The sequence below is a fragment of the Desmodus rotundus genome, chromosome 11 (assembly GCF_022682495.2).
Source record: "Desmodus rotundus isolate HL8 chromosome 11, HLdesRot8A.1, whole genome shotgun sequence".
NCBI lineage: Eukaryota > Metazoa > Chordata > Mammalia > Chiroptera > Phyllostomidae > Desmodus > Desmodus rotundus.
In genome coordinates this window covers 16,094,496-16,106,549 of record NC_071397.1, presented here as the reverse complement: position 1 = coordinate 16,106,549, position 12,054 = coordinate 16,094,496, and the positions used below count along the sequence as shown (strand labels likewise).

At 37.4% G+C, this 12,054-nt stretch overlaps 1 long non-coding RNA gene and 1 other non-coding gene across 3 annotated transcripts in view; one reads left to right on the top strand and one right to left on the bottom strand.

Annotated features, from left to right (window-relative positions):
• Positions 1–12,054, bottom strand: part of LOC112302487 (uncharacterized) — a 281,060-nt gene that overhangs the window by 77,196 nt on the left and 191,810 nt on the right. The gene's annotated exons all lie outside the window — the stretch shown is intronic.
• LOC112302495 (U2 spliceosomal RNA) lies at positions 11,335–11,523 on the top strand. The gene has a single exon (XR_002974557.1). It is a non-coding gene; the product is annotated as a U2 spliceosomal RNA (small nuclear RNA).

The following is a 12,054-nucleotide window of genomic DNA, read 5'->3' as shown; positions in this document are numbered from 1 at the left end:
CAGAAGGGCAAGAGATGGCAGAAAACTGCATTATTTATCCACATCTATGCTTCCAATGGGGGTAGTAAGGGTCCCCAAATAAATTCCACCAATTCAAAATTCTGTTGATAGCTGGCTTTGATGTTACTGCATTTTGACTTTATTTTTTTTAATTATTTTATTGTTGTTCAATTACAGTTGTCTGCATTTACCCCCACTACTCCCCCACCCCCAACACCAGACAAACTTTAAAAACTAACTTTTCTCTTGTGGCACCATCAATTACAGCTTCCTTAATCAATAAACAAGTAATTTAATTAAATCAAATTTAATTGTTATGTATCTGTATGTCTTCATTTCCTGCTGTAAAAGGAAAGGGAAGGAACTGGCACCCATTTGGGAGACAGTGATGGACGAGGAAAGGGAAGGGCAGGCTTTTCCATTTCAAAGAATGCATTCATGCAATCGATGGTCCCCCCCCACTCAAACAGAAAACGTGCCCTTTACATCTATGTGACTACAATAGTCATTAAAGCATTGACTTGGAGTGAGAGAAATCAGTCCATTAAAAACCTCTTCCATCTTCCTGGCTGGTGTAGCTCAGTGGATTGAATACGGGCCTGAGAAGCAAAGGGTCACCAGTTCTGGGCGCATGCCTGGGTTGTGGGCCATGTCCCCAATAAGGGGTGCGGGAGAAGCAACCACACATTGATGTTTCTCTCCCTCTCCCTCTTTCGCCTCTCTTCCCCTCTAAAAATAAATAAATAAAATATTTTTTAAAAATCTCCATCTTTAGGTCACAGGACATTTTCACTAGCACAAACTCACAAACTCACAGTTTGTTAAAAAATAAAAATAAAAAACCACCCCTTAAAAGGTTTCTGCTTCCCACTTTCCCCTCCAGCAGACATTTATTCTTATCATCCTCCGCATCCAGTAGTATTTATTAAACAGCCACATCTGCATGGCACCGTACCTGTGATTTCCCATTTCTCTCCAAGGATGATTTCCTGGTTTAAAAGTTTTAATGGCTGTCCCTTTGAAAATGTCTTAAGAGGGTTTTGACTGTAATTTCTTTACTCCTAGCTCTTATTTAATAGGTACCAATGCCTATCTTTTGCCTGGGGTGTTGGGCTGGGGAGAGGAAGATTCATTAACCATGGTGAGTTATGGATTTCAATGCCCTGGCTACTTCATTTCTCATATCCAAGTAGATCATTTCCTCCCTAGTCCTCCTGAGCCCAAGGATGCATATATTTTAAGTAGCCTTAATCTGCTTCATTAGGACATTTTTTTTAACTCTACAAAAGTGATACCACCAACATTACCATATTACTTTTGGTGACGTGCATGGCAGTATCATTATACGTTCACACTAGCTGGCAGTAATAGTTGTAGTCAAAAGAGTAGGGAAACCACATGATTTTAAAGCTTGGAGATACTGAAATTACCCTCATTTTCAGATGTAGAAACTTAGATTCAGGGAGGTGAAGTACCTTGCCTAAGGTTACACACTAGTGAGTAGTGCCTGAAAAAGTGCTAAGTCTTCAGTCTCCAGAGTCATAGCCTTATTTGCTTCCCCACTGCACGCTGGAGTATTAAAGCAGAGTGATGCTAATGGCAGGAAGGGCTCCAAGGTGTTTTGGAGTTAGAAATAGATAGTGATGCTACCCATGGTCATTGTATAGCTAATACTACAAAAGGTGGGGTTAGCATGCCCTGGATACATTTCACTGGACAATTCTTTCTTCTGCTCCCTTTTTATATTTCAATAAATAGACTTATGAGGCCTTATACCCTGGAATAGTAGCAAGAGATTTCTCCCTATAAGACCAGCCATACCTTCTCTTGGCAGACAAGTGTCTCACCACCCACAGTGAATTTTCTAGCTTTTAGCACCAAGTAATGAGTCCTAAGAAGCAGAGTTATACCTGTATCTGAGAAAAATGGTAATTATTTTGGTTCAGGACTGTGACTTCTGATCAAATCTGGCCATAATGAAAACTGTAAAAGAGGTAAAGTTTATTTTTTATCTCTTCTCTGGAGCACTGGTTCCCCACCAGGGTGATTCTGGCCCCAAGGGATATTTGGTCATGTCTGGAGACATATTCTGAGAGGGCTGTTATTGGCATCTAACGGCAGCAGGCCAAGAATGCTGCGAAATATTCTACAGTGCACAGGACGGGCCCCACAACAGTTAACCAGTCAAATGTCAATGAGCTAATGTTGGAGAACCTGCCTTTCATTACAAAGCCACTGGCCTACCGCTCTTTGGGTACTTAGCTCTTGGTTATCACAGTAAGAAGTTACATCTTTCTCTCAAGATCTCTCTCATTAGCAGAGAACTCAGGAAGCTCAGAGAAGACTAAGATTCTGAACTAGTAGTAAGGTTTCCTGGCTCCATAAACTTCTAATTATATGATAATCTACAAAATAGGGATAATAACTTATGCCTATATTACTGGGTTGGGATAAAGATAATAAATTGAGACAGTATCTGTTATAATGCTTGATAAACTCCAGAGCGCTGCACAAATGCATGGTGTTACCAGAGGGAGTATTAACAAAAAAGGAGCGTGTTGGTAACAGCGAAATCTCAGACGCCATGACAACAGGTACTTCCAGTTCAGAAGCTCGTTCATCTTCTCTCTAATTCCACAACAGAGGCTGCAAATTCTTCACCAATGTTCAATGCCAGCTCTGTCTTTGCTGGTTTTAAATTTTTCTGTATTTGGATTAGCACAGGAAAAAAGTGTTCTCAGTGTCAATCACATGAAAGATGATTAATAAACTACTGACACATAAATTATTTTACATAGTTCCACACATAGCTACAAGGAGAAAGACTTTTCCACCTCTTCAAATTTATAAAAACATTTAATAAACCTCTCCATGGTTTATCAAACTTACTTTTCTGTCACCACAACAAAAATTGATGAATTAGCCCAATAGAGCTTATTTATGGAAGTTAATTTGATTTTACATTTATACACCGCATTGCATTTGGGACTGAAGTTGTAAAGAACCATCGAGGCTAACATTTTTCCACCCCAGCCCTGTGTCAGTCGCTGTGGCAGGCAGTGACTGACACATTGCCTAACATTTCCAGGAGCATATGAAGTAGGCATTTGTCCTATTTGATAAATGAGGCAACTGAGATTCAGATAGTTTAAGAGATTTATCTAAGAAACTCAGCTAATAAGCACAAATACTAGAACTGAGATTCAAACTCATGTCTATCTGGTGGGAGATGCCATGTTGTGTCCCAGTGACCTCTAAAGCCTTCTCTAGTTCTGGGTGTGTGCTAGAAACACACATCAAAACACCTGCATAGCCAGGCACCTTGATAGGAGACAGCATACATCTGTGCTGCAGAGTGAGGTGATACCCAACACCAATGGGGATGCTAGCATTTCTCAGGTCAACCCCGACCAGTGCACACTGGCGTGAATGAACAACAAAAATATTGAAATGTTTCTCTTTTCTCAGCTGTTTATAATTTGTTCCCAAGTAAGAATGGGTTCGGCAGCTCCTTCATGGACTTTTGTAGTATAAGGTGCCCCAAACAGTGAACTAATGAGGACTATATTAGGGCCTCCCAGGATCTGTGTTTCAATTCCAAATGAATTAAGCCTGACTCAGAGAAGTCTGTTATTTCCTGACCATCAAATTCAGTCCAAGGGAGCACTTGTGGGGCCAGGTCCTACACCTGGTGCTGTGGGACACAACAGTGGAGTGGCATGATGACTGCCCTCAAAGAGTTTGGTTCACGGTGAGGGGATAACAGTTAGTAAGAGTAAAATAAAAGCCACCTGGCTCCTACATAGGAAGCTCCACAGGATCCAGTTTATTCATCAATGCACACGTTTCTTCTCTGATAGACTCATGGATCAGTGAACCTGGAGGGGCTAGGGGATGCCATCCCCCCCTGCTCCCCCCGACCCTGCTCCCCCCACCATTTAGTGGGCAGGAGAGCACAATGTGTGCTGTCAGTAATGTAGTGCAAGAGACTGGTGCCGTCAGGTATGATTGTGGATGATGGTAGAGTTGACTTAGGATAGAACCTCCAAGCACAGGGAACATTTATATTGTCCTCTAGGAACATGTTTGGGGCATAATCTGGTGATGTTCTATTCAAGAATCAATAATTGGCTACTATATTGCTATGGGTTAAGGGGTTTATAAGTCATCAATACATGCCTTCTCTGAGGTAATAATCTAAAAATACCAACTCAACGGCACAGTTTCAATCAAAAGTGGAGGAAACAGCCCTGACCAGGTACCTCAGTTGGTTAGGGCATTATCCTGATTTGCCAAGGTTGCGAGCTCAATCTCCAGTTAGGGCACATACAAGAAGCAACCAATGAATGCATAAGTAAGAGGGAAAATGAGTTGATGTCTGTCTGTCTGTCTGTCTCTCCCCCTCTCCCCTGTCATCCAATTTTCTAAAATCAATTTTTAAAAAATTCAAAAGGATGGGAAACAATTAAAACAAAAAGAATCTCACATTTCTTTGATTCATGTATATCTCCCTCTAGTAAAAGTAGGAGCAACTTTATCATATTGAGGTGAGAATAGATCCTCTAAGCACCCAAAACCACGTGCCTCAATAGAATGCTAAATCCTGTTGACAACAGATACTCTCATATGAGGAAAGGGGAGAAATATGTTTTGCATGCATTTCCTCATTTTACCTGTATGCCAGCATACTCTTTTCATTTAATCTGTCTTCATTTAAAAAGCAATTCTGTAAGTGCTTTTAAAAATTCCAAAAGCTAAACTGAAATTTTAAAAATGCAAAAAAAGAAAAATATGGACATTCTCCCCAAATATAAAAATTGGAATGAAATTATATTATGCAGAAATAAAATATTTGCATTTGTTCATAGTCTACTTATTTTTGGTTTAGATAAGAAATTAGTAAAATTTGCAGCCTTGAGTGCATTTTTACTTTTCAAAAGTATACTTCTTGAAAATTTCAGTATGAAATCAGAGATAAAGTGAAAAGCAATGAAGATAAATTTTATAGCAGAGAATCAGGCTGTTGATACTATTTCTTTATTTTTCATGGATCATATGTGGTAAAAAATATTCCTAACATGGCACATTTTTAAATTTTTAAAAAATTTTCAGTTATAGTTGATATTCAATATTACATTAGTTTCAGGTATATGGAGGTTCTACATTTATATCACTTACAAAATGACCCCCTTGATAACTTTAGCACCCACCTGGCAGCATACAGAGTTAATACAATATCACTACAGTAGTCACATCCGGTGTGTATTTGTAATATGAAACCTTAACTAGGAAATACTGTTTTGAATTTATATGACACTGTTAGCTTGAAAGCGTGCCATGATCTGTATTGTGTATAGTGTGGTGGGAGTAGAGATGTATAAGAGGTGGTCAGTAAGCAACTTCTGGAAAATCTCCACTCTTGGTACCATGACTTTGCTGCTGGCTACAGACTTGGAACCAGAAGAAGCTGGCCGGCCAGACATAACAACGATCTGGAAGGACAATCCCCTGAGTTCACGATCTCTCAGTAGTCGGAGCAGTGGGGCAAGCTTTATGAATGTCATAGCAAAGTGATGAAGACCGACTAGTGTACTGTATTTTCTTCAGATTTTAAAGGGTTTGTCAATAAACATAGTTACTGAAAGTGCAAGACTGGTGAAGAAGTCTTACCTGAGTGAATGGAAGACTGACAAATTCAGTGAGGAACACAGTCCAGAGGACCTTTTAGAAAGGGAGGAACTACCGATGGGAAGGTGATTCTCTAAGGTAGAGATGAAGGAAACAAAGAGTTCAGGAGCAGAGGTTGTCACGGAGATTCCCCGATAAGAAAGACATGTAAAAGACAATAACGATGATAAAAATACAGGCTGGGAACTTGAATGGCTCTCTGAACTGAGAATATTAAATTTAGAAAAGAACCCTGGACTGAAGTCAGAACATCTGGTTCTAAGACCAGAACCTTGCAGCACTTTCTGTGTTATCCTGAGAAGATAATGTATCTCCAAGCCTTAAATTCCTAATATATATACCATTAGATCAGTAATATTCAGTGTTGAATGATTACATATTGCCTAAGTAAATGAGCTCATGATAAGTTTGTATTGTAAAGTGATTTACACTGTCCAACACACTATAAATGAGGCAAATTAGTTATCAAAATTTTTTTCAGCCTTGAACTATTCTAGGATCATGAAATCTCATTTTTATCTAGCTATTAATAAGAATAGGACTTCATTTTTAGTGGTCTGCCTTCAAAGACCATTAATTAAATAATAAAATTATATGACTCAGTGAGAGGTATTGTCAATGTATATAATGTAACACCATGTAGCTTCAGTAGGTTTCTAGCTCATTACAAACGCAAGAAGTCATTTTAACATATGGAGTAGCCAACTTTGCTGCAGAAAGAAGGAGCCCCAAATGTCAGTGGTTTGGAATGCAAACATTCACCTGCCTTTTGTTATGTGTCAGAGCTGGAGTTTATCTATGGTGGCTCTACTTCACATGTTTTCTCATTCTATTTGAAGAAGTAGCCCTTATTTGGGATATTGCTTCTTGTGACAAGGGGCAAAGCACAAGACTAGGCAGAAACATGCAATGCCTCTTAAAACCCCTGTTTGGGTCAAGCACTTGGTCATTTCTTCTCACATTCCTTGGGGCAAATTACTTGGCCAACTGACAACGAGGTAGGGCAGCAAACTCTGCCTATAAGAATACATTTTCTGGCAGTGAATGGTGGGGGCGGGGTGTTTAATCCTCTAACAGGGAAGGGATCAAAATGTTGGAAAAATAATACAATCTACCACTATATATATATTTGATGATTGGTCAATTTTTTTTATTTCAAAACATCCTATTATTGATTTTTGTCACAGTTAGTTGAAAAAAATAGTAGATTAGTTCATACACTGTGTGTCTGAAATAAGGAAGAAGTAATGACAAAGAAGAAATAGGGGGGAAATAAAAATAGAGAGCCCTTATGCTGCAGATGGACGTGGCTCACCAAAGTTTCCTTTAATGAGACTTGATACTCAGATTTTCTTGACATAGTCACTAGAAACAAGAGAAAAACTCCCCATGGTAGAGTCTCAGGCTTTCAAACTTGTTACTATTTTAGTCACAAAACATTAAAAAGAAAAATTCACTTTAACATACTCTTTAAATGTTTAATAAATGCTTGCTTGGGTTTATATCAGCAAATATATACAAACCTCTCTGTCTCCATATTTCATGGGATTTTTCCTCTTATGGCTATTCACAAACAATTTAAATCTGCAAGTTTTAACCATTTAACTTCCTGGGAGAGGAAATTGAAACAACAAAAGCAAATGTGTCCCCAAATCACGTATTGAAGTAGTTATTTCAGGTTAATTATTATCAAGAACTGGGCAAGACTAAGCATGTGATTAAACATTAGCCTGTGAGATGTTTAACAGTAGGGTTCTACAATAAAAACAGAATATTGTTCTTTCCAGGTTTTTTTCTAAATGGTCCCAAACTACACACACAAATAAAGCTAATGTCTAAATAATTAAATGATACCATCATTATTCTTCAATGTAGGAATACACTTGAGAATCAAATTGAATCAGCTTTTCCCCCCTTGTGGCATGATAACAATTCATGTTCAACCTTATTAATATATTCTTTGGTTAACAGAAAAATCAGTCTGTCTACTTACTGGCTTCTAGAAAAGAGAACTGAGCCCAGGTAACTGAGGGACAGAGCAGCGAAAAACAACAACAACAACAACAAAACACAACAACCCTGTGCTTCGTGCAGATTCAGCTAAAGAAGGGCAACGTGGTACCTTTGTCCTAAATTCCTTTCCCGTAGCCATTCCTCAGGCCTCCGGTGCCCTCCAACCCTGTGGCACCTCACTCCCTAAAACCTGCCTGCTCATGAGGACACAGTCAATGTGCCAGCTCTCCCAGGAGCATTTAAATGTTCACTTAGCCTTCCTCATGCATTCAAAAAAGCAGGGGGGGGAGGGGTATAAGAAGGGGAAAGCAGGGGAAGGGTTGATTCAAGGAACTTATATTAAGGACTCATGGACAAGGCCAACGAATGGGGGCGGGGGAATGTGGGAGGTGGGGAGTGGGTAGGACAGTGGAGAGTAATGGAGGGAAATGGGGACAACCGTAAATGAACAACAATTTTAAAAAAGGATCCAGGTAATGTGAAGAGAATAATTTCTCATTCATGTTGTTATATCAATACCACAAAGTTACTTAAAACTGTCATTAAAGTAGAAGCCTCAGAGCTTCTCTATTTTTTTTTTAGACAATTTGTTTTTCCCCTACTTTCTCAGTCCAAGTGCAGGGTTTAATTTGATTCAACCAATATTTACTGAAATTATGGCATAAGATAAAGTCCCTGCAACTGTTAAAAAGAATGAGGATTGTGGTGATGATTGCACAATTATGTGACTATTCTGAAAAACATTGAATTATATACTTTAAATGGGTAAATTGTATGGTGTATGAATTATATCTTAATGAAGATGTTGCCAAAAAACAAGAAGAAAAGCAAAACCCTATTCCCTTCAAACAGTCACAGTACTAAGTATCATGTTTAGTTCTAAGCACATTCCATATATGAACCCACTGAATATTCACAACAGCTCTGAAGCAAGTGCTCTTATTCTTGTTTTACAAATGAAGAAAATGAGCCACAGAGGAATGGGCCACTCTCCTATGGTGAACCCATGCATTCTGATTTGGGGGGCTGGGTTCTTAGCACTAGAACTATGTGAAAGGGAGATTCTCTCACCCCCATCATTGCCTCCAAATCCTTTCCATTATTATTTGGTTATACAATTACTAAATGTAATCTTGCAGCATTAAATCCCACAGAAAAATATGATGGATTTTTTTTTAACAGAATCCATTAACACTACCTGGGAGAACCCCGCCCCAACAAAGGATAGGGAAATGGGTAGGAAATGTCTTTGCGCACTTTCTGTCCGAGGACCCCTGGGTCTCTGTAATCTGTTATCCCATGGCTGACACTAAAGAGATTATTACCCAGCTTCTCCAATACTTTTCTATCAGTTATGTTTCATTTGCTTTGACACAAAACTTTCCACCATGATTGCGAGGTAATGGCAAATCCTGAGAGGATCTGCTACCACCCCTCTCTCGGATACTTCTCCTAATTGCTGCTATTAAAACTGGTTATAGTAGAAAAACAACAAAAGAAATCTGCTAAAAAATGAGTCATTTTTTAAAAATTTGTTAAGCCTGTTAACAAAATATATCAGACAAGATGTACATAAATATCTTCCTAAGTATTTTATTCTTTTTGATGCTATTGTAATGGTACTGTTTTCTTAATTTCTTTTTGTAATAGTTTGTCTTAGTGTAAAGATGTTAAACTGATTTTTTGTATTTGTTTTGTATCCTGCAACTTCACTTAACTGTTATTAATTCTAACCATTTTTGGTGAAGTCTTCAGAGTTTCCTATATGTAATATAGTGTAATTTGCCACAGAAACAGTTTTACTTCTTCCTTTCCAGTTTAGATGCCTTTTATTTCTTTTCTTGTGTAATTGCTCTGTCAAGGGCTCTCATTACTATGTTAAATAAAAGTGGCAACAGTGGCCATCCTTGTCTTGCTCTGATCTTAGAGAAAAAGCTTTCAGTTTTCCACCATGGATTATATTAGCTGTGGTCTTGTCGTGTATGGCCTTTATTTTGTTGAGGTACATTCCTTCTGTACTACATTTGTTGCGAGTTTTTATTATAAAGGGATGTTGAATTTTGTCAAATGCTTTTTGTGCATAAAAAGCTAGGTAAAACTATTTTATATGCATTTTTGAATAAGCCAGGAATATATAAATAAAATATGACTATAAAGTATAGATCAGAGGATAGCAATTTCTAGAATCTGGTGAGCAAACTTATTAAGACCATCCCTTAACCACCATCCTGAAAGAAACTAAGTATGATGGTAAAAAATATATACTCTTTAATGATCTTAAAACATCAAAGAATGGGCTAGGTATAAAGAATTAGCAAGCCAAAATCTAAATAAAACCTCTAACTCAGAAACTATATGAAGTCACTTCTGCTGAGGCATTTGCTGAATTTGGCAAACCCTTTAGTTCTGTTCAATGTGAACAGAACATCCACGACCTTCCCAAGGTGCTAGTCACAGGGATTGTCAGACAAAAGTTATAAATTCTGTGTTTATTGTGATTAAACAAACAAAAGATAAGCTTAAAATATCTTCTGGAAACCAACAGCTACTTTAAAAAAATACAGCAGGTGTGCAAAATAATTAAATCAAGAAATGAAAATGAAAACTAAAATAACTAAAATTTAAAACTTAAAAATGAGTTTAACCATAAATTAGACATAACTGAAGAGGAAATTAGGGAATGAGAGGTTAGGTAAAAAGTACTTCTCCAGAATGCGGGAAAGAGAAAAAAAAAATCAAAAAGTTCAGAGATGTGGAAAATGTACAAAATGAAAAGATCTGACACAGATGTAATTGGAATCTCAGAAGGAGATGAGAGAGGACATGTGGCAGAGGCATTATTTGAAGAAACAAAGGCAAGGAATTCCCCAGATACAATGATACAGATTAATCCATAGATTCGGGAAGCACAGGATATCTGAAACATGATAAATAAGTTAAGTTCGTACCTAAATACATCACAAAACTGCAAACTACAGGAAGGATAAAGTGTAAGTACTGAACTCAATGGACAGCCACTGAAAAAGAATACATAGACTGTCTCTACAGGGGTGACACCCTAACAACGGCCTTAAAATAACGAATGGTTGCAAAGGTCAGTGGGACAACATTCTTAAAGAAATGATTGGCAACCCTGCATCCTATGCCTACCCAGAATATCTTTTATGGATGAGAGAGACTTAAAGATATTTTACTATACCTACTCCTATTCCCACAGAATGACAAAGTTTAGCACCAGCAACCCACAGTAGAGAAAACTCTAATGGAGCTTTTTTAAGTTTAATGGACATACTTCTGGGAGAACAAAAGTGATCTTAAATTTTTAAAAAATGAGATGTGATAATAAATAGCAAACATGGAGGAACATGTGGGGGTAATTCTACATTAATACTTAATAAATAAAATAATGTCTTGGGGTTTTGAAATGCAAATGCAGAAGTAAACTACATAACAATTGTAACCTAATTCAGGAGAGGCATAAATGAACTTAAATGTTCTAAGGACCTTGTATTGTCAGGATAGAAGGTGAAGGAAATGATTAACTTTTGACTTTGACAAGTTAAAAATGCATGTCGTAATTTCCCAAATAAGCACAGTAAAAGAATAACCTATAAAGCAGTAGAAAAAAATGGAATCACTTCTCAGCCTTTTGGCTAAGATCAAGTGTAGTATCTGTTCTTATCAGCTGAACATCTGATACGTCCTCTATCTGCCGATGTTGTATCAAATGGAGTTTTAGAGCTGGGATGCGAGTAGGAGCTTGTTCAGTCCACTCCATGCTTTGACCTGGTACTGCAGGACCTCAGGAGTGGTGCACCAGGGAAAGACAGTGGGATTAACACAGAGACAGTAGGGAAGTAAAGAAAATACAGAACATGCAGGAGAGATAACACAGATGAATTGTAGATATATATTCAAATATATTAAATGCATTAGTAATAACATTAAATAATGTAGACTAAATGCTCCAGTTAAAGACAAAAATCATAAAGGTCAATTAACATATATAATATATATTAAACATACATACACACATTTTTCACACATCTAATACATATGTATGCAGAAAGTGTGAAAGGTAAACCATGTAACCAATACCCAAAAGAAAGCTATTGTAGCTACATCAGTATTGAGCACAATATACTTTTATTAGAGGGTGTCAGAAGAGTCACAACATAATAAACAGATATTCAAATAATTCAGAGTGTATATAAATTATCTACATGGTTACATATAATATTATAACCACAAAATATTTAAAGAAAAATTATTAGGACTATAAGTTGAAGTAAGAAAATCCAAAATCATAGTGAAAGACTTTTAAATACTTCTCATTAATTGATAGACCAAACT